The 26,646-nt window shown below is 36.7% G+C and overlaps 1 protein-coding gene and 1 long non-coding RNA gene across 4 annotated transcripts in view; one reads left to right on the top strand and one right to left on the bottom strand.

The window, feature by feature from the left end:
- The window catches only part of Lsamp (limbic system-associated membrane protein), a 2,169,253-nt gene that overhangs the window by 281,916 nt on the left and 1,860,691 nt on the right, over positions 1–26,646 (top strand). The window lies entirely within an intron of this gene.
- The window catches only part of LOC148002606 (uncharacterized), a 50,159-nt gene continuing 30,448 nt past the window's right edge, over positions 6,936–26,646 (bottom strand). For both annotated transcript variants that reach the window (XR_015633461.1, XR_015633462.1), the window contains exon 4: positions 6,936–7,659. This is a non-coding gene — a long non-coding RNA (uncharacterized LOC148002606). The remainder of the gene's footprint in view (positions 7,660–26,646) is intronic.

The raw sequence follows: 26,646 nt of genomic DNA, 5'->3' as shown, positions 1-26,646 counted from the left end.
AAACCTTATACATATATATGCCTCTGTGACTGTGAATGCACACATGTGTGGGTTTTGCTGTATGGATAGAAATGACACACAGTGTAAGTTAACTATGAGGTAGTTCACTAAGGCTAAGCCATTTTAAGTATTAGCAGCAAAAAGGAGTGTTATAAAATGAGTACCAAAGAGGCATGGTCAGGGTAAGCCTCTGAGAAGATGGCATTTCAGCCAAGAAGTAAACATGAAAAATCCAGAAAACTTAACTTACACTAGCATCTACAGAAGACTGAAGTTAACAACTGTTTCAAACTCCTGCAGTGTTTGTGTAGTTATGTTGTGGAGGATTAAACATGAAGAAAGAATAGCTAAGAGGCTGATGCTAAGGGGGCAAAGGAAGTGGTAAGGGGTAGAAAAAAATTATCAAGGAGGTCAAAACTAAAGTCTAAACACCCAAGCCAGTATCTGGCTCCTCTCCAACTCAGTAGAAAACCGAGAGATTTATGGTAGTGTCTGAGAAACTGTGGTGACAGCATAACTGTGGGACTAAGCAAAGAGGAAGGCATGTGTTTGGAAACTTTTCATATAAATACAATGAGCACCAATTGAAAGAACCATTGATACACGGAAGACTCCATTCCAGGACTGAGACCTGAGTGGATGATGCAGAGTGGCACAAAATCCCACCACTAAAGGAGCTCTTGAGCATCAGCTCAGCATCTAAGAAGGCTCTGCAGAGAGCATTTTATCTCCATCGCAGTGACTTTTATGCCCCTTAAATGTTCTCACACTTATTAAGAGTTTAACAAATTAGAAAGATATGAAACAGGACTAGTCGGCATCAACTTACAGACGACAGAATTAATGACCTCAGGAAGCTAGTAAGGAGGTAAAGAGTAATTCTCTGGCTAAAACTTAGAAGAATGGAAGGAAGATGGAAACCATGCATAGTCAGCTCTGCACTTGGTGTTCCTGATTACCCATTTGCTGATGGGAAAACAGATCAGTGTATGAAGGATGTTTACTGGAATTGCCATTTGATACGCAGAGTCCTAACACTGCAGCTGTTTGAAGAAAAGCTATCTAAGAACAACCGTTATAGAACATAGACAGTTAATAGAGCAACTGGAGCCTCTGTTAGGGAGGACGTGTATGTATGCATATTCACAATTGAAATTTATTTAAAATACATAATAATAGTGAATGTTTGTGATATATATGTATGTGTGTATGCGTTTCTATGTGTATGTACTTACATATGTATGTATACACATGCATGTATGTATGTATGTATATATATATATGTTTCAAATGGAAATTGGGCAGTCTGATATAGCTGTGATCTAAGTCTCTGCCCCCATTTACAATGTTCTTCGCATAATTTTTCTCTGGGTCTTTCAGGCCTACCAGCTTGTGGTTTTTCATTGAACACAGGCAGGATCTATAATAGAACCTAAGAGAGTTACCATCTGTGTGAGAGGAAAGTTAGATATCACACATAACCACTTCCAATAAAAACTCCACAGCAAGCAAATAAGCACATAAAGAGTTTCTTGAATCGTCTGATTTCTGTTACAGTAAATGGTGAATGCTCATGTCCATGACATGTCATTTGAGACACTGCAGACTGAGAAGGGTTAACACTTAGCGAGTGCTTTTCCTGGTTCATTTTTCCCCTTTCCGTGTAAAACTGGCTTCTTTCTATGGGAAAGGCTACCTACTAATATCTCCCGATTAAATGATGGGAAAGAATTCTTTTCACTGTCTAAAAGAACCATACTGAAATTCATACAATATAATGACCATCAATATAGAAGCATAGAGACACGAGCATTTTAACATGCTTGCAACATAAACTTATTCTAGAAGTTTAAATATTAGCTTCAACTCTCTATCTTAAAATTTTTCCCCTTTCTTCTTTGGTTGCTTCAAGTAAAACCATTATTCCAGGTGCTAAATATTGTGATGAAGAGGGAGGATAATTTTAGGGCCACCAAGCCAGGGAAGTGCCACTCCAGAGCCAATCTGAGCAATGTAGTCATCACCTGCTCTTAAGGCTGAAAGCCGCAGTCTCTTATAGCAATCACAGGATCAAAGCGAGACAACTAGCCTGTAGCATTACAGGACTGACTTAGAAAAATTTGGGGAGAATGTCATGACCCCGTAATGCTTCATATCCCTTGGTGAATAAGCAGCAGACGAGGCATCTCAACAACCAGAGATCTTCGCAAATTTCTCTGATCTTAGCCTTCAGATGACAGCATCTCTGCATGCTGTTCTTCTCCCTCTTCTCTGATGAGTAGTGGGAGGCTGGGCCAGGCTCAGAACACAGAGGAGTGAGAGCTTTGCCCTCTTGAGGTCCCCCTTCCCCAACTCTGTTTTCCAAGCAACCTTGTGCTTGTCTTGATACTCCCATCACATGATATTAGAACTTTTAATAAACCTAACTAAGATGTGTTCACCAATCATGTTTGCAAGACTTTTCTGGGTCATGGCTTCCTGGCCTCCCAGTGTGAGGAAAATTGGTGAGCTCCCCATGTGTTCCTTCCTAAAAAACAAAAAAAAAATGTAATGCTGGCTATCTCAATGCATATATATATATATATATATATAATTTATACATATGTAATTTGTCTAGAGGTCAGGGTAATTGTGGGTGTCACTAGGATATAGAATACTTTATATTAAAACAATGAGACACTTGTCCACACTCCTCTGTTGTTGACTTTTAAAGCATTCCCAGCCTGCACAGATCTGAAAAATCCCTTCATCAACTGCTGTGAAACTTTACCTACTTGAAAGCCGATTGTGAAGTCCACAATTCCAGTTCACAGGCTTGGTGAGCTGTGAAGCAGAAGCTCCAAGAAGACGGAGTAGCAGTGATTTCCCAGTCTTGGGGAGGGGAGTTGAGCATTTTGTCTCCTCATCCTTTAAAGTCATACTCAGCAAAATTACGGAAGTTACACTGAGTCAAAAATGTGGAAGCCATCTGACATATAACCGATAATCCTTAATTGAAATGATTGACAGTCTTGTGTTGACCTTGGGTTCTTCTCTCCTACCAGTTTACCTATTGAATTTATCTAATTAGTAATATCCTATGAGTAATAAAGAAGATAGGCAACACGCAGTCACACGTGACACTCACAAATGAAGCAACAGTGTCTATTATCAAGATTTTGCATTAGCCATGTTGCATGAGTTAATAGCACTAATAAGTGTGGTGTTTCCAAGAAATGCATTTACTGGAACTTAGTCAAAGATGTTCCATTTACTGCTTACTCTCCTGTGATAAATTATGCTTCTTAACTTAAAGCAAATGGTGTTTTTTCTAAAAACTTGACAAACTGCCTTATCACTAGCAAAATTCTTTGTCCTCATTGCTGGTACTATTTGGTTGAGAGTAAATCACATTGTAAAACTTGGTGGATTTCATTTCTAAAACTCAATATTATGTGTGTGTGTCTTATGCATAAGATTATGCTATGGTGGGTAGACGCTAGCTGACTTAGAAAAGAAGCGAGAGTCTCCAAGATTTGTGACTCACACACAAGTGGTTCTACTCAGTACAAAAACAATAATCTAATAAGAATCCATAATCAAATTCATTTCAGAAGACTTCTTGTATCATTCATTATACGGGACTCTCCAAAGACTGGCAGAATTCTGTTTGTCAGCTGGTACTTATTCAGATGATATACTGAAAAATAATAAGCATGTTGGTCTATTTAATTGCCCATCTCTTGAGCAATTTTTCCTTTTCATTTTGTGTTAATGTCAATTTCTGACTGAAAATTGCTTTTTAATACAGCTTCTTTAAAGGGATCCTATGAGTACATCAGTGAATTTGATTTTTTCATAGGTGGGCAGTTACACATGGGTATGTATATAAATGTATTTATAGGGACATGCTCTACTAGAAAAACCTCTTTGATCTTGATTTTCCTAAAATGATATTCTCTTGGTGTTATTAAAGAATACCAAGTATTCAGTATATAAGCCTTACAATGACATTGCTTTCTAAAAGTAGGCCACTTTTTTTTTAATCCCATTGAGAATTGTGGAACCGTGTGTACATGCCTTTCATATACTCCATGTGTGGAAAGCCAGCTCCAACTTGCAATTCAACAGTGCTTTTCAGTTTACAAAGTTGAGGTGGTATCCTAGCTTACATTGTTTTTCACTCATAATTCTTTTTATGAATTGTGTAACTATATACACTCGCCTACTTGTGTGTTGTTGCCTGTCTAGATACCTTAATAATTTTTACTGTTTCTTCCTTTGTAAACATCTCAAAATCAAATCAGTTTCATTTGCAAAATTCTCATATCCACACATACCTCTTTGGTTATCTATTCCCTGTCATGGTGAGACTTAAAACTGTGTCTTACTAATGTTATTTAGTCTCCATTACTCTAGCTCCATGTCTTCCAACTTTATTTATTTTTTCATTGGCAGAAGAGAAGGATAATCTTCCTTAATACCATACAGACTCTGATGATGAAAATCACATTCTGATCAATGAGAAGTCTCCAAATGAGTTTCAAATTTCTACACTTTTTTTTTCTATCAATGTATTTATTCTCATGATACCAAATATGCAAAAATGCCTTCTGGCTATATTGAGTGATATAAAATTTTACGTCAATAATTTTTGAAATACAAAAGTAGTAAATAATTACTGGTGAGAGTAAATAATCTAGATAAACATTAGGAATGTGCTCTATGGATAGAGTGTAGGCTAGGCATGTTTGAGTCCCTGGGCTCAAGACATATGAAACTAAACTAAACCAAATAAGTTTTCAACTAAACTAATAACAACAGCAATAATAATTAGATTAATTTTTTCCACTTTTCTCCACCAAAAAATTATTTTTCCTAGGTAAAACTTCTCTCATTCTTTGAGTACAAGTTTGTAATTTTATTTTTGGAAATGTTATTAGATTATGTAAACTACCGAAGTGGCCTCATTCCAACTCTCATGTTTTTAAACAGTTATGCAAAGAGAGCTAAGGGTAGAATATCACAATTACAATTCTCTCAACTTTATTTGTTTTAAGACAATGCATATATCTTAGAGGCCATTGTATAGGTTTATTTTGGTCACAAATGCATCCCAAGTGTCCAGTAGTGTCAACCATACAGTATGCTTTTATTGAATAGTGCTTGAATAAAACGCTAAACACTTAAGTGAAAATAATTCAAGAGGCATCTGTTTCTGTCATCTTAATGGGTAATCTCAATGAATCATAATTATTTTCTTTTCATATAGTTATACGTAAGGTTATGTTGAGGGAGAAATAGAAGCCCTCACAGCACTCTGTGTACTATTGAGATTTCTCTGTGTGTCTGTTATTTTTCCTTAAGAATAAAAACATGAAATTATGATGTCAATGGGCCAAATGTGAAAATTTCTATTTGCATATGAGGAGAACAGGGCTTAGGTAATAAGATTATTTGTTAGACAAAAACATACCTTTTGAAGAATTATTTCCTCAAGATGTGAATTTTTAATCTACTTTACCTCCTGATCACAGTCCCCCACTCCTCTCCTCTCAGTCCCACCCTTACGTGCCCCTCCTGCATTTCTCCCTACCCTTTTGGTCAGAGACGAGTAAAGCCCTCATGGGTACCAATACACATGGGGAGACCAAGTTACAGAAGGACTAAGCACATGCTCTACCACTGAGGCAAGCCAAGTCACCCAAAGTTGGGGAAGGGAATCCAAAGGCAGGCAGCAGAATCACAGAAAGCCATCACTAAAATTGTTAGGGACCCCACATGAAAACCAAGCTGCATATCTGCTATAAATGTGTTGGGGGCCTAGGTCCAGTACATGAGTGCTCTTTGGCTGGTAAACACCTTTTAAAAATCCAATGATGTGTTTTCTTGCTATTGACTTGTACAAGTTCTAAGTACTATATATCAGATTTTTTTGATTAATTTATAGTTTGGAAAATAGTATTCATCAATTTCTAAACTTTTTCTTCATTCTGTTGATTATGATTGCAGAGAAGACACTGGCCAGCCTAATCTAGATAAAGTTACTTTTTTAAAGACCATTTTGAAAAATCTATTACCAATATTAAAATGAATGAGAAGACACTGATAGTCTATCCTGTAAGATTCAGTCAAAGTCATAGTTGCCCAGTCTGATCATGCAAAATTATACAAGAAGTACTATAAGAGCAAGAAAATGAAACAAAACTTAACCAAATCAGAGATAAACAAGTAATATTATCTCTAGTTGCAAATTAAATGACACTATATATATAGTTAGATAGATAGATAAATATATAGAATAGATATATAGATATACAGATACATAGATATTAGATAATAGAAATATAGATAAATAGATATAGATATAGATAGTGAAAGAATCTGTTAGATGGTGGTTGGATATAGAAAATGAATCTCTAACCAATACCTTACAAAACAGATAAAGAAAACATTCTTATTCATAGTAGTAAATATGCTACACTATTCTTAGGAATAGTATTTATCAAGGTGAAAAGAATCTATATATTGGAAATGATAAAATACAGATATAAGATTGAAGAAAACATTAAATAAATGGAAAGATACTCCTTGTTTATGAGTTAAAAATAAATATTGCTAAGATGCCTTTATTTTCTAGATCAATATATAGATTTTATAACATAAAATATTTTCCCAGTTTCCTTAAATGAAAATACCTTAAGTCTTATGTTCTGTGAATCCATATAGGACTCTGATTTTCTAAACAATTTCTGAGAGTGCCATGGTGAGAATATGCAAGATCTAAATCAAAATGGGAGTATTTTACTTACTGATTCATAACAAAACCATAATGATTAAAATGGTATGGAATGAAAACAGAATAGGAAAGTAGAAAGTAATAGAAAGTCACAAAACTAAATCTAAGCATAATTTTTGACACTAATATTTGACAAGAACATCAGGTACACAGACCCCATGGTAAACAGTTAGTTTTAATCCATAGTGCTTGAAAAGGTTATTTTCATGTTCAGAGAAGAAGAAAATTGACCATTGTTTCCCAGGATATACTGAATACAATGAATACATTCATTTATTCATTAAATAAAACTCTGCATATCTTGAATAATACTATGGAAATTGCAAACACAGCAGGGATGAAGAATAGATGGTTAGGATGTTCATGTTCCAGCAGAGGTAGGGAGTTAAATATGTGGTTACCTGGGAGTGAGGTTATAATTCCAGTTTTAAATATATAAGTGAAAAGTAGACATATAAAGAAAACACTTAGTATGGAGTAATAAAAAATGTACCTTGCAAACTCTCTTCAGAGGAGGTGTGAGAAGTTCACATAATATAGAAAAACATCACTAAGCAGAACCTTAGTGTTGGGAAACAAAAAATGGAACCTAAAACAACACTGAATGGCATATCACTGTGTCCTTTCTGAGGTTCAAAAGAACGGGATTTGGAGGGTTTTCCCAGGAAGCAGGTTGACTCCACCCCGACAGGAAGTAACGCTGATATCCCTTTGGGAAATGATGTTTAGGCAGCTCCCACTTGCCGAGCTGGGAAACCCACAGAGAAGCTCTAATCAGAGGTGGACCTGATCATCCTTCATCAGTCTGTGGAGGCTACCATCCTCTCTGCTGTGTCATGGGCACAGATATAACGCTGAGATGCTGATCTCAGATATAATTCCTGAAATATAAACATAATATAATAAAACTATAATTGATATATAATCATATTGATCTTTTCTCTTTGTTTTTTTTTCTTCTAGGTAAGTGAAAGCAAATTTTACCACCCACCGAAGTGATTAATTCATTGTTTCATCACAAGAGACTTCACTGAATGTACCTCAAGGTGACATTGCAGTGTCTCCTATACCCTCTGCTAAATAACAAAGAAAAAATAACCTGAGGTTAAGAAATGTTTAATGGTTGTGTATCTAAAGAGTGTCTGTTGCACTTGTATTTAAGGTAAGTGAAGCTGTTCGAATCTTGGTTTGCTTCTCCCAAAAAAAGCATTAATGGATGTGAACTTTATAGCAACTTTAAGGTCGAATGTCCACTGACAAACAATCTTCCATCCTCTCTGTGTCTTTTCCCTTTTCCTTTTCAAATATGTGTAGAGGATTTTCTAAGACTTAGATTTTTATCATTTGAGGAAAAAAACTCTCACTATCATCTTAAAAAGTAGATTGTTGGGGGGGAGGGCGGTAATGGGGGGAGGATGGGGAGGGAAACACTCATATAGAAGGGGAGGAGGAGGGGCTAGGGGGATGTTGGCCTGGAAACCGGGAAAGGGAATAACATTCGAAATGTAAATAAGAAATACTCAAGTTAATAAAGAAAAAAAGGAAAAAAAAGTAGATTAAAACTGTGGATTTTGCACGGCTTGGGTGTGTTCGGGAATTTAGCGTATTAAAATGGATTGCTTCATTCTTTGTGCTTCCAATTTACTTGGAGGTTAGTGTTTTAATCTCGAAGAAAATGAGTTCCTCGAAGTGCAATGTGGAGTATGATTTAGTTGGCAACAGGAGGGACAAATGGGAAAAGAGTGAAAAGAACACTCGGAGTTATTAAATATCCAAGCAGTCACGGCTCCTCCAACATTGGCGGTGAATCTTACTCAGTCTCCAAGTCTTGGCTACCCTCTTGGCCTTTTGCATTTAACCGTTCTTTAATTCCTTTCTCTGTCTTCCAAATTCAGTTTTCTTTTCTACCCAGAAATCAATCTGGCTGGCTTGGGCTGTTTGCATTTACCCTGGGCATCTCAGATGTTCCAACGCACTGACTTGTATGTCAGTCGTTTGTAATTTGGTACAGGCACCCCTGCCTCTGACAGAGAGGTGACACACCTCCTTGTTCATAATAATTATCCTCACTGATGAAGCTCATCAAGCCAGCCCCTCTGCTCACCTGATGAGGACAGATTTTTCCGAGGTGCTGCTGATTCCCTGTTTGAGTTTCTGTCATCAATACCCATGTGTGAAATTATTAATTACAGAGCACAATAGAATGTTCTCACAGCAAAAGCCTGAACAGCTCGCCTTGAAGGTCACAGTTGGAACTTGCCTTCTGTGATGCATTATTAGAAACCAAACATTTCATTTTGCTTCATTGTTAATTGAGTGTCTCATCCAGTGATTTACTATTGTGTGTCCTGTGGGTCTCGGTATATACAGGAAAGTTAAGATGGACGGGATTGGCGTGCACTGGGCATCTTTTAATTTCAGAAATGGAGATGCCCCCAAACGTCTCTATCTCGAGGGGGTGAAAGATAAATGAATGCAGATCTAGTGGGCTAGGGTAACTATCAGAGTTTTACTTTGTGTCAGTTCTCGTACAGCACCGTGACTCTTTGCGTATAAGTAATGTTTATATGTCGGGTGGAAAAAGTGCTGTCCTTGGAGTTATAAATCTGTCTTTTTAGCAGGTTGTGAAATTGAGCCAGGTACTTATTCCTGTTTACTCTAAATTGTTTCTTACACATATAAAATGTTATAATGATAATTATTTGCTGAAGTTACTTTGAGTGTGCTGAGATGTGCATCCCACACATATTAATAGGTTGGAGAGGTATTGCGCTAGGAAAAATGTCATGTTGTGATATGTGTGAATTTTCCAATGAATAGATAGTTAATGATGGCTGGTCTGAGATAGAGGGAAGAAGAGGAGGGAGGAACAATCAGTGGAGAGGCTATGACAATGAACTTCTGATCCCTAGAGACAAACCTCAGAACTCCTTGTAAGCATAGCTCGTGTTGCCGTGTTGCCGTTTCAAACTAAATACGGACAATCTCCTCACAGACACTTACCTTTGCCAAACCCCTGGTATCCATTCCCTCCTTTATTTTCACAACAAAATGTAGGTGCTTTGCTATGTGTTTATTGTGGTTTCTCCTTGGAAAAATATCTGATTATTCATCAAAAATAGCCACACTTGCGGTGGCCCAGTAGAGGAGTTTCTGAGGTGTGTCCCTGCAGAACTAACATCCATCCTTTGCTATCATCCTTGTGTGTGAGGTGCACTAACTGTTTTCTTTGCCTGTGGGCCTTCATTATATCTGCACCACAGAAGTTTGAGATAGGTGGTATGTGACATTTGTGTCAAATACTTGGTTTCTGCGCCTCTACTCTAACCGAACATGAGTGTTGGCCTTGTATTGCGTGGTCTGGCATTTCCTTAACTTTGAACTTTGAGTCACCTACTTGATGATAACATTTGACACTAAAATTACCATCACAGCTGTTGGTTTAGATACCTTCCAAGCATTCTATTCCCTATTAATTATTTATATTATTTCTTCCTTCCTTCCTTCCTTTGTTCATAGTCCGGTCATTAACCCCCTCCTTGTCTGCCCTCCCACAGTTCTTCATCCCATTCCTCCTCTCCTCCCTGTCTCTAAAAGGATGTACCTCCTCGCAACCCCCTCACCCCTGCTGACAGACCTTCCTACTCCCTGGGGCCTCAAGTCTCTGGAGGGTTAAGCAAGTCTTCTTCCACTGAGGTCAGATTGGACAGTCCTCTGCTGTATATGTGTCAGGGGCCTCAGACATGTTTGTGTATGCTGCCTGGTTGGAGACTCAGTGTCCGAGAGATCTCGGGAGTCCAGGTCAATTGAAACTGCTGGCTGTCCTCCTCCTCAGTTTCTTCCAGCCTTTTCCTAATTCAACCACAGGGGTCCCTGACTTCAGTCTAATGGTTGGGTATAAGTATCTGCATCTGTCTCAATCAACTGCTTGGTGGGCCTCTCAGGAGACAGTCATGCCAGGCTCCGGTCTGGAAGCACACCACAGCATCAGTGATAGAGTCAGGTATTTCAATTAAGCCCTGCAATTACAGCTCAAAGACACAACATTGTACTTAAAATAATGACCCTCCAAGAGGCTACCCTAGAGTTTGAGAATCAGTAAGTAGTTAAGAATATACATCAGCTGCTCTTTCACCTGACTGAATCCAGTTCCGAGCATCCGTAGCAGAAACTCCTATCAGGCAGCTCACAAAAGGTTCCAGCTCTGCCTTTTAGGAATGTTAGCACTTCTAGGGGAATGTGCATTCGTCGCGTGCGTTCGCGCGTGCGCACACAAACACACACACACACACACAGCATTTTTAAAAATATGATTCTATAAATCTGTACATATGACAGATAAAAATAAATCGTCTAGCTGATATAAAGTCAGGTCTTTCCCGTGATGCCAGAACACTTCATTATCAAGCACGTCACACCAACTACAACACTTGAACAATGTACCTTCTAATAGCTATGTTGGAAAGTGTGTTGAGATGACCTGTGTATTTAAATGAGGTGCTCTGTAGAGCATCATCCAGCACAGCTCTGTGGTGGTATCCAGGTCTACGAATACAAGACAGAAACAGAGACTACACCTCCAAGGGTTGTGGTCCACTCAACTATGCAGAGAGAGCATCCATCCACAAATCGTATACTCCTGCTCATTCCTTATAACCAGGAATATCATACATGTCTTTGCTGTGCTATAGCTCTAATTCAGGTGAATCTCCAGTATCAAATAATCTGCCTTTTATAGAATCCTTGAATGACTGACTAGCAGAGACTGCTTCAAAAATACTCCTATATTCAATATCACCCAGGAGAATTTCTAAATCCTCACCCTCTTCATTCTTTTGATTATATTTTCAAAGAGTCTGAATTTGAATTTATAAAACATGATTCTCCCAAATACAATTCTTTAGTTAATGTCTGCACACCTCTGAGTGCTATCCTCTGAGTACAAGGCTTTGATACTTCTTAATATCTTCCTATTTCTTTTCACATCTGTTGGAATGCTTGTACCGTCATCTCTCAAAATGGATTTTGATCAAGTCATGGACAGTGGGATGTAAATGTACCACATGCATGAGCAAAGGGAGAAGACAGGGGTCATTTCTCTGGAAGGTAGAGAAGAGAACAAGACTGCCTAATGAGGTAGGAAGCATTCTTCTACTGCAGTATCCCTTGAGGCCAACTATGTGTGGTTTCTCGTACATATTCTCTCAGTTTGAGTAAGACAGCAGGATTCTACTGATAATGATCTGATTTCAGAAACTACATGCATGATGGAATCATCTGCTTTCAGCTAACTGTGTTGATTGCTTTCAGTAAAATAGGTGGTGAGCCAGGAACACGTCTTAGAATACTTTATACTTGCTTATTTAAATTGGACCTATTTTTTCCAATTCTATTAGCTCCTCAAGTTTAGGTGAAATGGGACAGAACAAAGCAGATAGTAAGGAATTGAGTGCAAATGTTGTCATTGTTCTAAGATCAAAAACAAAACTCCTGGCAAATAATACGCTTTAAGAGTATTTTTATAAGTATCGAGTTATAGACACATAGGTACTACTTTTGTGGATTTTATCCTTTCTTCCAGTAATGGAGCATGAAAGATAACTTGTAGATCCCTATTTGAATTACTGCCTAAGGAAATGCTTCTAAATCTTGGCATGTTTAATATGTGACACCTCTAAGGAATACAGAAGAAGAGGAAAAATTCTTAATGGCCACATGTCTCCACGAAGAAGAGGATTATTTATCTGAATGCTTATGGAATTTTTCTATTACTCTTTTCTAAGGATTAAGCTTATTTTTGAATGCTATTTTATATATAGATGCATATATGTATATATAGATGTATATAGATATAGATTCTTCTATCCATTCATTAAAAATCTGATCTTCATATCCAGAGTGTATATTTTATTAATACTTTATAATGAAATATGTAACTTGTTTTAACCTTGTACCCTTTGACTAGTACTGTAGGACTGCGTATAATGCTTCAGGCATTATCTAAGAAAATTCACATTTATTTAGTGAATACATTACGTCTCCAGTGCTGTGGTACTATGGCTCTTCCTTAGTTGAGGATTCTCTTCTACTCTAAGGTAGGTTGCATGGTAGTGATTCGAGAGGATATTCACATCTATATTCCAGTTAGATAGCTGTTGTTCATAAATATTTAACTTATGGAAATCATTCAAATTATTCTCTAGAAAGTAGTAAATGGTCAGAACACATTATTTTGTAATTTGGGCTCTAAACAGAATTCTAAAAGAAATTCTAACACACTTTTGGAACTCTCTTCTGATCATGTGTAGCACTAACATCAGAGTCATTCTACAGGAAAAGTATTTTCTCTGGGGACCTTTCTGCTCATGATAGTAGAGATGGCTCCATAGATTAATTCTGGAACTGTGCTTCTGTGAGGCACCACATTTTTACCATTCATATTTCTTCCTGAAGGAAAAGAAATAGTTTTGACTTGAGTTTTTTAAGCTATAATATGTAACTGCTGGTGGGTGCAATTAATCAAGTGTTTCCATAATCTAGTTACTCTCTTGGACTTGTAGAATTTCAAATTACGAAGGCGAGAATTGTAAATTACTTTTGCATTTCCAAGCTAAGTTGTATGTGTAAAAGCAAGTAGAAAAAAAAATAAAGGCATAGTTAAACCGCAGAAGGAGAAGCCCAGCATTCACGGTTCAGAACTGCTCCGATTACTTGGTTATTTTAGAGTTAGTGATTTAATTTGAACAACGATAATCATAACTGCACATCAAAATCAAGTCTTAATCATGTGAAAAACCCAGCCCATCTGAACCTAAATCTCAGTTTGGTTGCTTCGTATATCATAGTCACTAAGGGAGCAGTTAGTGTATATCTGAACACCTTACTCATATGCGAGATTGTCTCCATTCTATGTCTGGATATTCATAGTATAAAGCACTCCTTCTTTGATCTATGTTGTTCTCTCCTAGTAGTCCCCACCCCCTGATTGTTCTACTCCTCTATGGGTTGATCAATATTAGCTTTAGATACTGAACATTTCTCCCTACTTTTCTAACTATTCTGTCTCATTCATAAAATGAGTTAACTAATTCCATTGTTTCTCAATGTGATCTAATTAGCTCTTAATTTTACTTGTGATCCCCAAAACAAATAATCCAAATTCTCTTCTTTGCAGAAGAGCATAATCTTAACATTTTACGGGGTAGGGGTTTCAGATGGTGTTTTCTGTTACCTGGCAGCATTTCAGTTGAATTTGGATTGGACAAGAATATTGCAAGACATATAGCTTCAGAATTCTTTATTTTTGGAAAGGCATATGACTCTACTTCTCATGTAATCATATTTACTCTGCTTAGATATTTTTATTCTGTGGAGAAATTTCTTGTCTGACGATTCTATAGCTTGAATATTGATTTTAAATTATTAAAAGAAAACTTCAAAGGAGGAGGAAAAAACAGTGGAAAAAAGATAGGGAAAGCAAGAGAAATAGGGAAGAAAAGGAAGGCATAAGAAATGAAAACAAAATCTGAAGTCTGTTTATAAGGCTGGCAAAGCGTATTATTAAGAAACGAAAAAAAAATCTCCTTGGCATAGAGTACGTGATTTTAAGTCTTTACACCTGTTAAATATGGTCAGGCAGGCTTTAAATATGCAACATGTACTACCTTAAATCACAGTGTCAAAGGTTCAACTATCATCATATCTGTAATTGAAATAACTTAATATCCACCTTATGTGTTCCTACAAAATGAAATAATGAAAGATCAAGTAACTTATTCAAAATGCTCATTGAAGAAATGACGAGGCAGGGGGATTGATTAGAATACATGCTGTTTTAGAACAGTGACTCCCAACCTGTGGATTGCAACCCATTTCAGGTTTGTATGGCTCCTGTACGAGGAGTCTCCTAAGACCATCCTGCTTATAAGATGTCAACGTTATGATTCATAACACTAGCAAAATTATAGTTATGATTTAACAATGAAATAATTTTTATGCTTGAGGGTCACAGAGACATAAGGAATCGTAAGAAAGGGTCACATCACTAGGAAGTTTGAGAATCAGTGCTTGAGACTCTTCATGTTAATAACACCTCCATAAGCAGCAGAAATTCACACTTCTGACAAGTTTCTTAGCACTAGCCACTCTTCCAAATATTTATTCTCACAACTCTCTACGAATCTGGGCAATGATTTTTTTTCTATATAGACGAAGAAACAGAAAAACTTGTCTGCTTTCATTTATCTATACTCCTATAGCGACTCAATGGAGATACCAGAATTCACATCCAGTCCCCCTAATATCTTGGAGATATAAACCTTACTGGGGTCTTCCAAATGATTTATGTTCTAGGAGATTTATAGGACATACACATAAGTACAAAACACACATAATTCTCCAAAGGATTTTAATATCACTTAGCCACATATCACTAGATATAAACTATGTAATACAATCTGATAGGCAAGTACCATAACACAGTGAACAGTTTGATGTGGACGAGTATGGATTTTGTTAAATGGCTTAGATGCAAGGCACTAGCAACAAGCTGGTGAAAAAGTTCATAGAGAAAGTAAAAATTTAAAGATGTTATTTGCTTAGTTGAGTTGCCTGAATGAGAGGAATTGGAGTTTCGGGAATGGGAAATATCAAATTTCCTGGAACCATGAGAACATAGTCCTAGTCATTCTTTCTTGGCATGCCCATCCATTTATTTTCCCTCTATACTGTACTCTGAGCTTGTAAAATCTTTTGTTCATCTTCTGGTTTTATCCTGGGAATATGGTGAGATATTATATAATTCTGGAACTTTAAAAACCAGGTCCTTCCTTCTCTCCATTTCTTTCTACCTAAGTTCTTTAATTTGATTAAAATCATTCTAAAATCTTATCTCTCCTATCTCCTTGAATATAGGAGATAGGAGATCTCCTTAGCTATATCTAAGGCTTATCTTGGTCAGTTTGGCATTGAACTTTTCACTCCCCATGTAGCTTCTGCATCAGACATCTTTCCCGGGGTTCTTATGCTCTTTTTCCCTGGACCCCCAAGCACAGGAAGTAAATTTGATTTTCTGCTGTTCTCTGGAACTTCACATCAGATCTGTATGTGTATGAATCTACTCTTAATTAAATTTTCTATGCTAGACATTTCCACCACTCTTTGAAGATATATTTCCCATAAAATTGACGAGCTCCTTGTGAGTTGCCAAGTTCTTATCTTTGAAATAATTTCAATAAGATATTCCAATGACGATTGCTCCAATTACATGAATGAAAGAGGACGTTCATTATTAAAGTATCGGGATGGAATAATCCTCACAAAAAGTAGAGCCCTTTACATTGAAACAGATTTTCCTTCAGTAAAGTATTTCAAGGTTGTTTTTTTTTTATCACTGTGGGCCAGGATTTGGGAAATGCTAATATACTTATGGGTATGTTGAAATATGCATAGCTTTCTTTAATCAATTATAAAATACCCCTTAGCAGAAGCCGTTACTTTGGAACCTGTGTTCACACCTGACTCATATTGTTTATAGAGCTTGGAGCAGTGGAATCAGTCATTGATCACTAGTGTTTAGAAGTACTTTGTGCCCTTAAGTTTTAGTGTTTCCTTCTTGTGTCTTGGGGATGTGTAGTATCTCCTGTGTTTTGCTTCAAGCAGATTGTTTGTGCATCTTGTCTATTTATCCCTAAAATACTTCAGCCCTTGGTTAGGCTTGGAGCAGACAAAGAGCACTTAAGGGTCTCCTTTGTTCCTAGCTTATTAAACTCACCTCTGGACGCCTGGATGCCCTTGTACTTATTGTGTGTGTATGACTCACAGATGAGGGGGTGCTCAATAAGTATTAGGAACCTTTTGATCAGAGGAACCCTTACTGTGTTTAGGCCTTTGCAATTCTAGACCCATGTTTTTGTCCCAAGGATTCCTTTTGTGTAGGCAGACTCTTTACCAGTACACAGATGCTAATGCTGCCTGGGGGAATTCCCACTATTTATCTAGTTTCCTAAACTCAGAATGGTTTTCATGTCTAGATGCTTTTAGAGAAAGAAACCACAGAGAACCCCAGAATGTGTCCCTGGTATGGGATGAGACTATTTTATCTTGATATTTGTCAATATTGCTTTGATATTTGCCTATCTATGTTCGATGTTATCTATTTCCTCACTATTTTTTGCCTTCCCCTCAATCACTTCCTTAGCTGCCCCATTTCCATGAAGTCCATGGTGTTTATTATTTCAAACCTAAGAATACAGGTAAAGTCCATGGTGTTTATTATTTCAAACCTAAGAATACAGGTTTCAGACGTCTTCAGTGAATCAATAGCTGGCCATATATCCTTTCTCACCACTCCCTTCTCTATTTGCTATGGTTTTACTTGTTGCTATTAAAACATGATCATCTTTTACAGATATTTGATTCTTCGCAGTAGATGTAACCCTTAGAAGCAGGGTGCTTAACTGATACAATTCTATTCTTACCATATTACATAATATTGATCACTAAGTATGTCATCAAGTAGATAATTAAGGAGATGTGTCTATCAGATGAAGTAGCATTGTTGCCTATTCTTAATCAGAATAAGACAGTACGCATTCTCATTATCACAATCTAGGTGGAACTATGTACAAGAACTACAAAGGAGTCAACACTCGTGTGTTCATACGTTCACCTGATATGATCTGTTTTCCCCGTTTCAACCATGGTCTGTCTATATTAGCAGTGGGAAGGCTAAGAGTTAACAGGTTGGTTCCCTGTAATGAACCTTGATGCAATTCCCTTTTGCCGTCAGCAGGGGGCTCAGAAAATCTTTTACCCACTGCAATGTCTTCTTAAAATTTATGAATTGCTTGCTTTATTGTGAAAAGAATAGGAAACATATTCAAGAGTTTATTAAATATACTTAGTTAAACCCATCTGTTTTAATTGGCATATCTATTTTTTGCATATAAGCACTGGTATCTAAAGTAAAACTGTTAGCTAGAACTAGGTAAGCAAGGGAGCGTCATCCTCGGAGGACCAAAGATACCAAGTGTGGAGACGGAACTGATTGACTTACGTTTCCACAATTAGAGTCTATAAAACTGAAGATCTTAGCATATTTCCTATCTTTAAACAAATTTTAGGAATTACGTGAAACTAATCGAACTGGTACGAAAACAGCCTGCTTCTCCTTAGCTTACGTCTTCTTAAATTATTCAGTTACTTGCTTGGGAAGCAGCCGGCTGCATTTGCTTGGTAGAAAACACCTTTGGGTCTTTTTAGTTCACCAGAAAGAGGACCTCTTTCCGCCCCTCATAATCATCGTCTCAATTTCTGAATGGGTTGTAGAGATGCCCCCCCCCCAGCAGCATCTATACAGCCATTTTACGACTCCCCAAGGGTGTTCATATTGCCAATGTTTCCTCTGTCTTTTATTAGGGACTACTTGACTATTCTCTTCTGACTCTACCAGTGTATCCTGTATTTGACCGGCACTCATTGCTGTCCCCTTTTCTCATCCTGCCTTTTCACCCACATCACCTGCTTTAATACGAAGGTGTCAATAACCATGACAAAAGCTGGCATTTCCACAGGCTGAGTTTGTTGTTATGGCGGTGGTTGCTGCTGTTGTATTTTTTCTTGTACACTTGACAAGATTTATGATCATGCATTCTCCTAAAGGGAGTATTGGTTGCTGATGACCGCATCTCCTGTTTTAGTCAATTGACCTAGAGATAGATGGAGTTGTAGAAAGAGTGTATGTGAATTGAGGGCTGTCTGGTTAACTACAAAGAGAACTGAAAGAGTATATATATGTGTATGTATATATATGTATATATGTATATATATATATATATATATATATGTGGGTAAACTTATACCATATATGAAATATCTATGGGTGCATGTTTTTATGCTACACATCCACAACTATATAGTGTTGTTATGAGCTATGTGTCTGAGTAAATAAATACATCTATATAGTTTTTTTCCACATGGAGAGGTTTAATGAGAGAAGAAGAGTAGAAGAGGAGAAGAAAGGCTGACCACGAGCATGTTGAGAGAAGAGGAGAAGGGAATGGGAAGAGAAGGGACAAAGGGGAAGAGGGCAAGAGAGCAGAGAAGAGCAAAGAGCCTAGTTTTGTATTATGCAGTTAATGTGTCTTTCTATAGGGTAAATGTAGGAATATTATGAACTGGTTCTTATCATTATAGTCAGAGACTGTTTCTGCATTGAGCTAGATGAAAAGGTAAAAATTCCACTTCTACAACTTCATATTTTATGTCATATTATGAACCTAAAATTATGAAATGTCATGGATATTCAAATAAAATATAATTATGTGAAACCACTTTATGATGAGAGAGATGGTACTATGCCACAGTGGAAAAGTGATATTTAAAAAATATTTTACATAATAATGTCCTGCCTCTTTTCATATATATATATATATATATATATATATATGTTCCATTAACAATTAACATGTCAGTGTATTATGCCTATGTGTTATATATATATATATTAAATAAAAGCTGCTTAGTCTATATCATGTTACTTATATGTGTATGTTTTTAGAGCTGATCATCAATCATCTCGTCTTAGATAACTTGGTGCTTTTCCCAGGGGAAGAGTGTCTATGGCTTTCAGATTCCTCAGTTGTCTGTAGTTCTTTGCATAGTTGTGAGGCAGTGAGCTTTTATCCTCCCACATTAGCAGGTCTGTCTTCATTCCAGTCATGTTTAGGCAGACATGCTGGTAAGAGTTCATGAGGACAGCTCATGACATCTCTAGGAGACATAGTGGCCTTATTCCTGGGTTTTAACATTCTTTATGATCCTCTTCCTCAACGTGAAGTAAGATTCTTCTTTTATCTTTTTCTCTTTTTTTAAAATTTCTTATTGGTTATTTTATTTATTTACATTTCAAATGTCATCCCCCTTCCCAGTTTCCTCCCCCACAAAAAAACCTCTATCTCACCCCTCCCTCCTGCTTCTATGAGTGTGCTCCCCCACCCACCCCACACTCTCGCCTCACAGCCCTAGCATTCCCGTACACTGGGGTATCAAGTCTTCACCGGACCAAGGGCCGTGAAGTGAGATTCTTACTGCAGCCCTCATAGTAAAAGTGTCATTAGTATGAATGTAAAGGCAGGAGTCCATTAGAGGTTATGTGAGGAGGACACCATGGTGGGAGAAAGGGGGAAAGAAAACAGAGTGGATCAAAACATAACTATTCTGTTTTCTCTTCTTTAAAAGGAGCTGAATGTAGACTACTGTCTGCCTCATGTGATAAGACTTAATGAGTCACAGAGCAAGAACTGAAACGGCATGGCCAAATTCAATCATTCCTTTGCTGAGCAAATTCTAACGATGCAATGCGTCATTCTGTACAGCTTTGGGAATGTTCTTAGTTGTGTTCAAAATTCTAATGCTATCTCAACTTTTCTTATAGTCTCTGCTCCTTCCTACGCCTAAGTTCGTGTGTTGTCTTTGATCCTAAAAATGACTTTATCTATATAAGTTTTATCACAATCCTTGTTCGTCACAGAATCTCAAATTTTTATATTATTAATATATTATTTAGGTAACTAGCTCTTGTGTTTCTCAGGAAACGGAAAATCTGTGAAAATGTTAATCTCTTTCCTATTATATGTCCATAGTCAGACTGGTACTTGACACTTACAAGGCACTTAGTAAATATTATTATGAATCATGGGTGTAGTGAACATAGTATAAATATGAAGAGATTCAAACTCAGAACCTGTTTTGCAGAATATGTAAAGAAAATCAATATAGAAAGAAACTATTCATATCTTGAAGTAAAATAATGCAAAGTACTTACACAGAAACATGCTGTATAGTAAAATTTTGGGTAATATGTAGATAAATATTTTCAATATAATTGGATACAAGTATTTTCTGGTTCATGACTTCATATTTCCCAGAGCTATAAAGACTGAAGGGGAGACATAAGTAAAAAATGAAATGCCTCTGGGGTATTGGAACTGATATTAAAGGGTATTAGAATGATTTTTGTTTTAAAAGTGTAACATACTTATCTTTATAATATTCTTACTAATGTATAAAATCTGTCATCATTGACAGCAACACTGAAATCATGAATATTTATTAATCACTCTACAAGGAGTTGTACATTGTGGTCTAGAAGCATCCTTTTCTGTATGCAAATGTGAAAACTATAACAAATGACATTTATATGGGTGACAAGGTGAATTTTTATGAGCCAGCCAATGTCCATCAACAATTAACATGTCATTGGATTACGCCAATGCGGGGACTTCTAGTTTTAGCAACAGTGTTATCAGGCTATCCGTGCCATTGTATACACCAGGGCTATTGGTCATAGAGGCAAACACAGATGTAAATTGAACATGTATTTCCTTATTTGTTTCAAATAATATAATATATTCTTGGAATATAATGTCAAAATATTTCCTCATTTCTGTCTCCTTATGGTAGAGATAGTATAAGCTCCACTAAGACAGGGACTGGTATCTTCTATAATCTCTTATAGCACATCCATTGTAGATTCTCTCATGCACAGACGCTGAGTGTGTCAGCATTCAGGGTTCCTTGATCTAGCTGTGGTTAGGAAGGTGCAGCATAGGCATTGGAGTTACAATTGACTCTGATCACATAGACATCCCCACTGATACACCATGACACATATGGTAAGTAGTATAAGAAGTAGTCAAATCTTAGACTGGCTTCTGATCTCTGCATAAGTGTCATCATCTAATTTAAACATGACATCAGAGGCGAAGGAAAGTAGGATTGCTAGTACATTAAAGATTACATAATCCCCAGCAGGATCCCTTACAAGCATGAAGCTAAGAAGGTACTTTGAGTGTCTCTGTGCCTCGATTAACTTTCTTATAAAATGGAGTCAAACATGGATATTATACAATGGTATTAAATAATAAAGTATTACCATAGGGGCTATCACATGCTCAATAAATATTATTATCATTTGTTAGTTACCCTATTCCAAAATATCAAACAATGTCCTTTAAATTGCATATGTAAAAATGTTAATCAATAGATAATGTATTTTCTTCTTATGCTTCATATGCTAATTTCTATGTCTTCTTGATAAATACAGGAATAACATAGAATTATAACCAAATGTCAGACAAGAATTTAGTTAGACCAGCAAAAGGATCTTGCCTTTCCTGGATGGAAAGCATCCAATTATATAATTTCCAAGGAGAATTTTATTGCAAATTCCATCACAAAACAGTCAGAAGATATAAAGCTGATCATTTACTTAGACAAAAATAGTGAATTATTTTGCAAACAAAAGACCTCATGGACATATCAACTACTATGCTATTTATTTGGTTCTGAGAAGTCTAGGATTCAGTTCCATTATAGACAGCCTAACAGGTACCCATGGAAACAATTGCATAAGGTATCTCGAAGTTTTATTATTCTCATAAAATTGTCATAATAATATAAACTTAAAAATGAGAAAGTCAAACTACTACCATTATTATTTTTCATCATTTTATTTTTAATATCATAATTATGTTACATTACCATCCCTCACTTCGTCCATCCCTCTCCCACTCCATATATTCCCTCCAAGCTCACTTTCAAATTCACGTCTGCTTTTGTCATTAATTGTTGTTCATATGAATATGTGTCTCCTATTTTTAAAAAGTATTTGTTGTCTGTCTTCCTCTGACCCCAGCCATAGTATGTTTTTACTGTGTCCCTCTTATTAACATCTAATCAAGAACTTTCTTCCATATTTATTCCATATTTCTTCCTACTTATTCGTGTATATTCTCTTTCTATTGAGTGTATAGGTAGTCCTAATTCTCGACAGTCCATTGGGTCAGGCATATAAACCATTTCTTTTCTATTTTTTATAAGCAGCATTATAAAACTCTTCTCTGAAAATCTACATCTATTGTGAATTTCTTTCAATAGGCTTCTTGCACAGCGAGCTTCTGCATGTGGAATTATTTGGCAGGGGAGTTAAAGCCCTTCTTGCAAAGTATAGTGCCAGGTTGTGAGTAACAATTCACAAATGAGCTCAATTTAAGAGTTTGATTTCCTTAACAGATATTTCGGTTGCTGCTTATTTATCATTTCCCTGCATTGTAAACTGGTATCTCTGTATGATGTCAACCTCAGACTGAGATCCCAGACATACAATTTTCAGCAATATTCTCTTTTTCTCATAAAATGTCACTATTTTCTTCCAAAATCTTGTTCACTTACTTATTCCTATTTTGATTTTAATTTAATAAGGGCAGGATTATACATTATACAATATAAAGGTTAATTATTGTATATTTCCTGTCTTCCATTTTTCAACTTTATTTTTTCCTTGACTCTAAATGACACTGAATAGACAAGAATGTCTGAGCCCTTCATTTGTCTCCTTGGAGCAGTGTGCATGCCTCTGGATACACGCACATGCCTCTCTACCCACTCAGCCTTACATAGGCTACTCCTTGCCTTAAAAGGAGTTAAGTTCATGTTACATGCTTATCTTCTCTTTTGAATAAAATGCTAAACTGTTTTCCTGATGGCATTTGTTAATTTTGTTTCCCCAGCATGCTGTTTTGTGATGCTTATTTCTTCTATAGGACTAAACTGGAAAGAATTGGATCACTTTTACAGGTCCTCTTAAAACAGAGTTTGCCTTATATAAGATGATGCCTGGACAGTGCCCTGAAGTATTGATTGAATGCTTCTCCATGGTGTCTTCTCTATGGCAGGTTGTTAACATTTGAGTGTTTTATAGAAGTGGAATTTCTAAAAAGATGTTGTGGAGTGCATTGGAAACCTTTTAAAATGGCTGTAATTAGCTACTCTGGGAGAATGTTATAGGTTTTGATGGGCCCCTCAGTGGCAGTTCCAGTGGTCTATCCTGTTGACTGACAAAAGATTGTAGGGGAATATTTAATGTTGTTTTAATTAACAACTCCTAAAAGAAAATGTCAATTATCTTCCATTAGCCTGAGGCCTTATCTTTCCAAATTTTCCCTTACCCTCTCTATAATGATACACAGAAAATTATTTCTTTAATTCCCCCATGGAAATTCGTCATCCTTTGGAAGAAAGACAAGTGTTTAGTTTTAATATCCTGAGTTAATGATGATTTTTAAACCTGAAAAATAATATTGCCTTCAAAATATCTATTTGGAAATGATAGGCATTTAATTTCAGCTGCTTGTTTCTCAAGCAGTAAAACTGAAAGTTACAGAAAGCATAGAACATAATTAAATATGAGCATGAGTTTGTTGCATGTAGAAAGAAATTAGGAATAAAGTTATCTATAGGAAAACAAACAAACAAACGGTAAAGGGTCTTTCAAGTATGGGCTAAGTAATAACTTGGTACTACGATAATTTCTACTCTATGTATGGTCCTGGGTCCAACCATAGTATCACATACATGCACGTGTGCGCGCGCGCGCGCGCGCGCGCACACACACACACACACACACACACACACACACACACACACAGAGGCATCAGAATATTGGACTTGAAATTAGGGACAAATAAAGATTAATATGGCATTTTTAACTCTATGGAATCTGAATTGAAAGAGACTCCAAATGTTATTTCTTTCTTTCTTGGATATGGATCCCCTGTAGGCTTCAATTTTTCATTGGTAAGGGAATAACAGACACACAGCTTAACTCATTGATTAGCTATGATGATTAAACTCAAAGATTCCATTGTAGATATGGTGCCTGTTATCCTTAGCCAAGAATTTTCAAAGGCCAATCTGAAGAAAAATAATAATTAAGGCATCTCAAGAAGTGATACTCTTGTCTCTAGGAGTTGGCTCTCACTTCTATCTCTACTTACACCTAAGAGACTACTTGAACATTTCAATAAGTTATGATATAGATTTAAACTATTCATATAACTCGGAATTTATGAGTTTTTTCCCATTGGCCTAGAGTATAACACTGAGAGAGAATTCTCAAATCATGGTACAGCCAGAGAACCCAGATTCTATGTTTTCTGCCTTAGCCTGTGGACCAATCATTGGCAGTTGTAATACTACATGCTTGTAATATCTGATAGAAATTCCTTGGTGCATACAAAAGCTTGTATTTGACTTAAAAGTCATAGAAAAAGTTGCTACTTTGGGACCCAGGAGAAAACATTAAGCTTTAAAAGGATTCTTTGGCCTAAGTAAAATAAGGACTTTTTATTTGCTCTGAGAATGGAAGGAAAATTATTTAGTCCTTCTATAAACATGCAAATAGGCTGCATTCTTCTAATAATAGCTTGCACCATATGCATATTTTATATAGGTATCTACCATATCTCAGACACTGAAGAAATAACTTTTCATAGTTACCCACTAGAGGCACAGTCTTAACTGTGCAGCAGAGGCTGACCTTGAATTTGTAACCTTCTCCATCAGCCTCCCTGGTGCTAGTTTGCGGAGGTGTGCAATAGTGTCCATCTCTCTATTTAACCCAAATATTTATCAGAAACAACCAACAGAGTGCATGATAGTTTTTCTCTTAATTATAGTTCAGACATGCACAATTATTGGTCTCCTCAAATTTAGATGAAAATTTGACCGCAATACCATGCTCATGTGGTCCCTGATGACATCTTCTATGCTTGCTGTCTCTTAGAGGGTCGGCGCTTGAGGTCTGAAGTTCCCTGGCAGATTAATGAAAAATATGCTCCCTCCTACTCTGAGTTATCTAGAATGAATAAGCCAATTATAAAAGGCAAAACAAGAGCAAGCAAAGAACAACAGCCTTCTCTTCTACTGTTACAAAAGCAAATTCCACCATTGTACACGGGGAGGATTCCTAATGCCCCATTACACACTCACCTGATACCTCTGGTCTTCCAGAACATTCCTCATCAGAATAGTCCTTTCAGTTGCTGCAGACCTACAGTTCTTTTTCTCTTTCTTTATTCCTAGTTTGTTAGGGCCTACAGTCCGTCCTGTTATACCTATCATAGCAATGGTTCATCAGATGGGATTTCCTCCCCTTCTTCCCTTCCTTTCCTCTGTCAAGCTTTGTCCTTCCCTTTCTCTCCCCCTTTTTGCCTTTCTCCTTTTCTCCTCTTCCTCCCTTACCACTTTCATTTTCTCCCTCCAAGTAGCTTTCCCCTCCTACTCTTCCTTTATCTTTCTGCCAATTTATCCAATATTCTCTTTTCCCACCTCTCCCCCTTTTCACATTGCTTTAAGTTCTCACTGAGTTCCTCTTTACGAAGAAGGCAGCATGGGCTAAAATGAGGGAAGTCCTGTAGGGCAAACTAAGATGATGGAGGCATTGAGTATGAATAAAAGCAAGGAAGATGTAAAAGAGAGGAGACTGTAGAGGGGTGTACATTAACAAACCTGCATCTACTAAAGACACAGTGCAGAGTTTACAAAGCACCATCATCATCATCATCATCATCATCATCATCAACAACAACAAAACAAAAAACAAAAAACAAAAAACAAAACAAAACAGAGTTTGTCCTTAAAGAAGTTGGGATTGAAAAATGGAAAGAGAAACATAAAATACAATGGGCTTACTACATAAACTTTTTAAACCTAGTTTTACATTATTAAGTTTAAGCTTTTGTTGCTGCCGATGTTCTGATTCTGTTAACCAATTTATTGAGATACAATAGATATATAAATACACAAAGCTTAACTCTTAATGTACACAACTGAATGAGGATGAGTAAAAATATTTTCTATCATAATCCATGTCACTACCATACCTGAGTTCTGAGATTAGATGCATCGTGTTTACTTATAGCATTGTGATAAAACTCATAATGCAAGATATACCTTCTCAGTAGCACCTTAGTGGGCTACACATATTCACAATTAATACTATGTCCCACAGTTGATATCTAGGCCTG

This window comes from Rattus norvegicus, chromosome 11 (assembly GCF_021556685.1).
Source record: "Rattus norvegicus strain SHRSP/BbbUtx chromosome 11, alternate assembly SHRSP_T2T, whole genome shotgun sequence".
In the NCBI taxonomy this organism is placed as follows: Eukaryota; Metazoa; Chordata; class Mammalia; order Rodentia; family Muridae; genus Rattus; species Rattus norvegicus.
The sequence above is the reverse complement of the archived record's forward strand: the minus strand, read 5'-3'. Positions and strand labels throughout refer to the sequence as shown.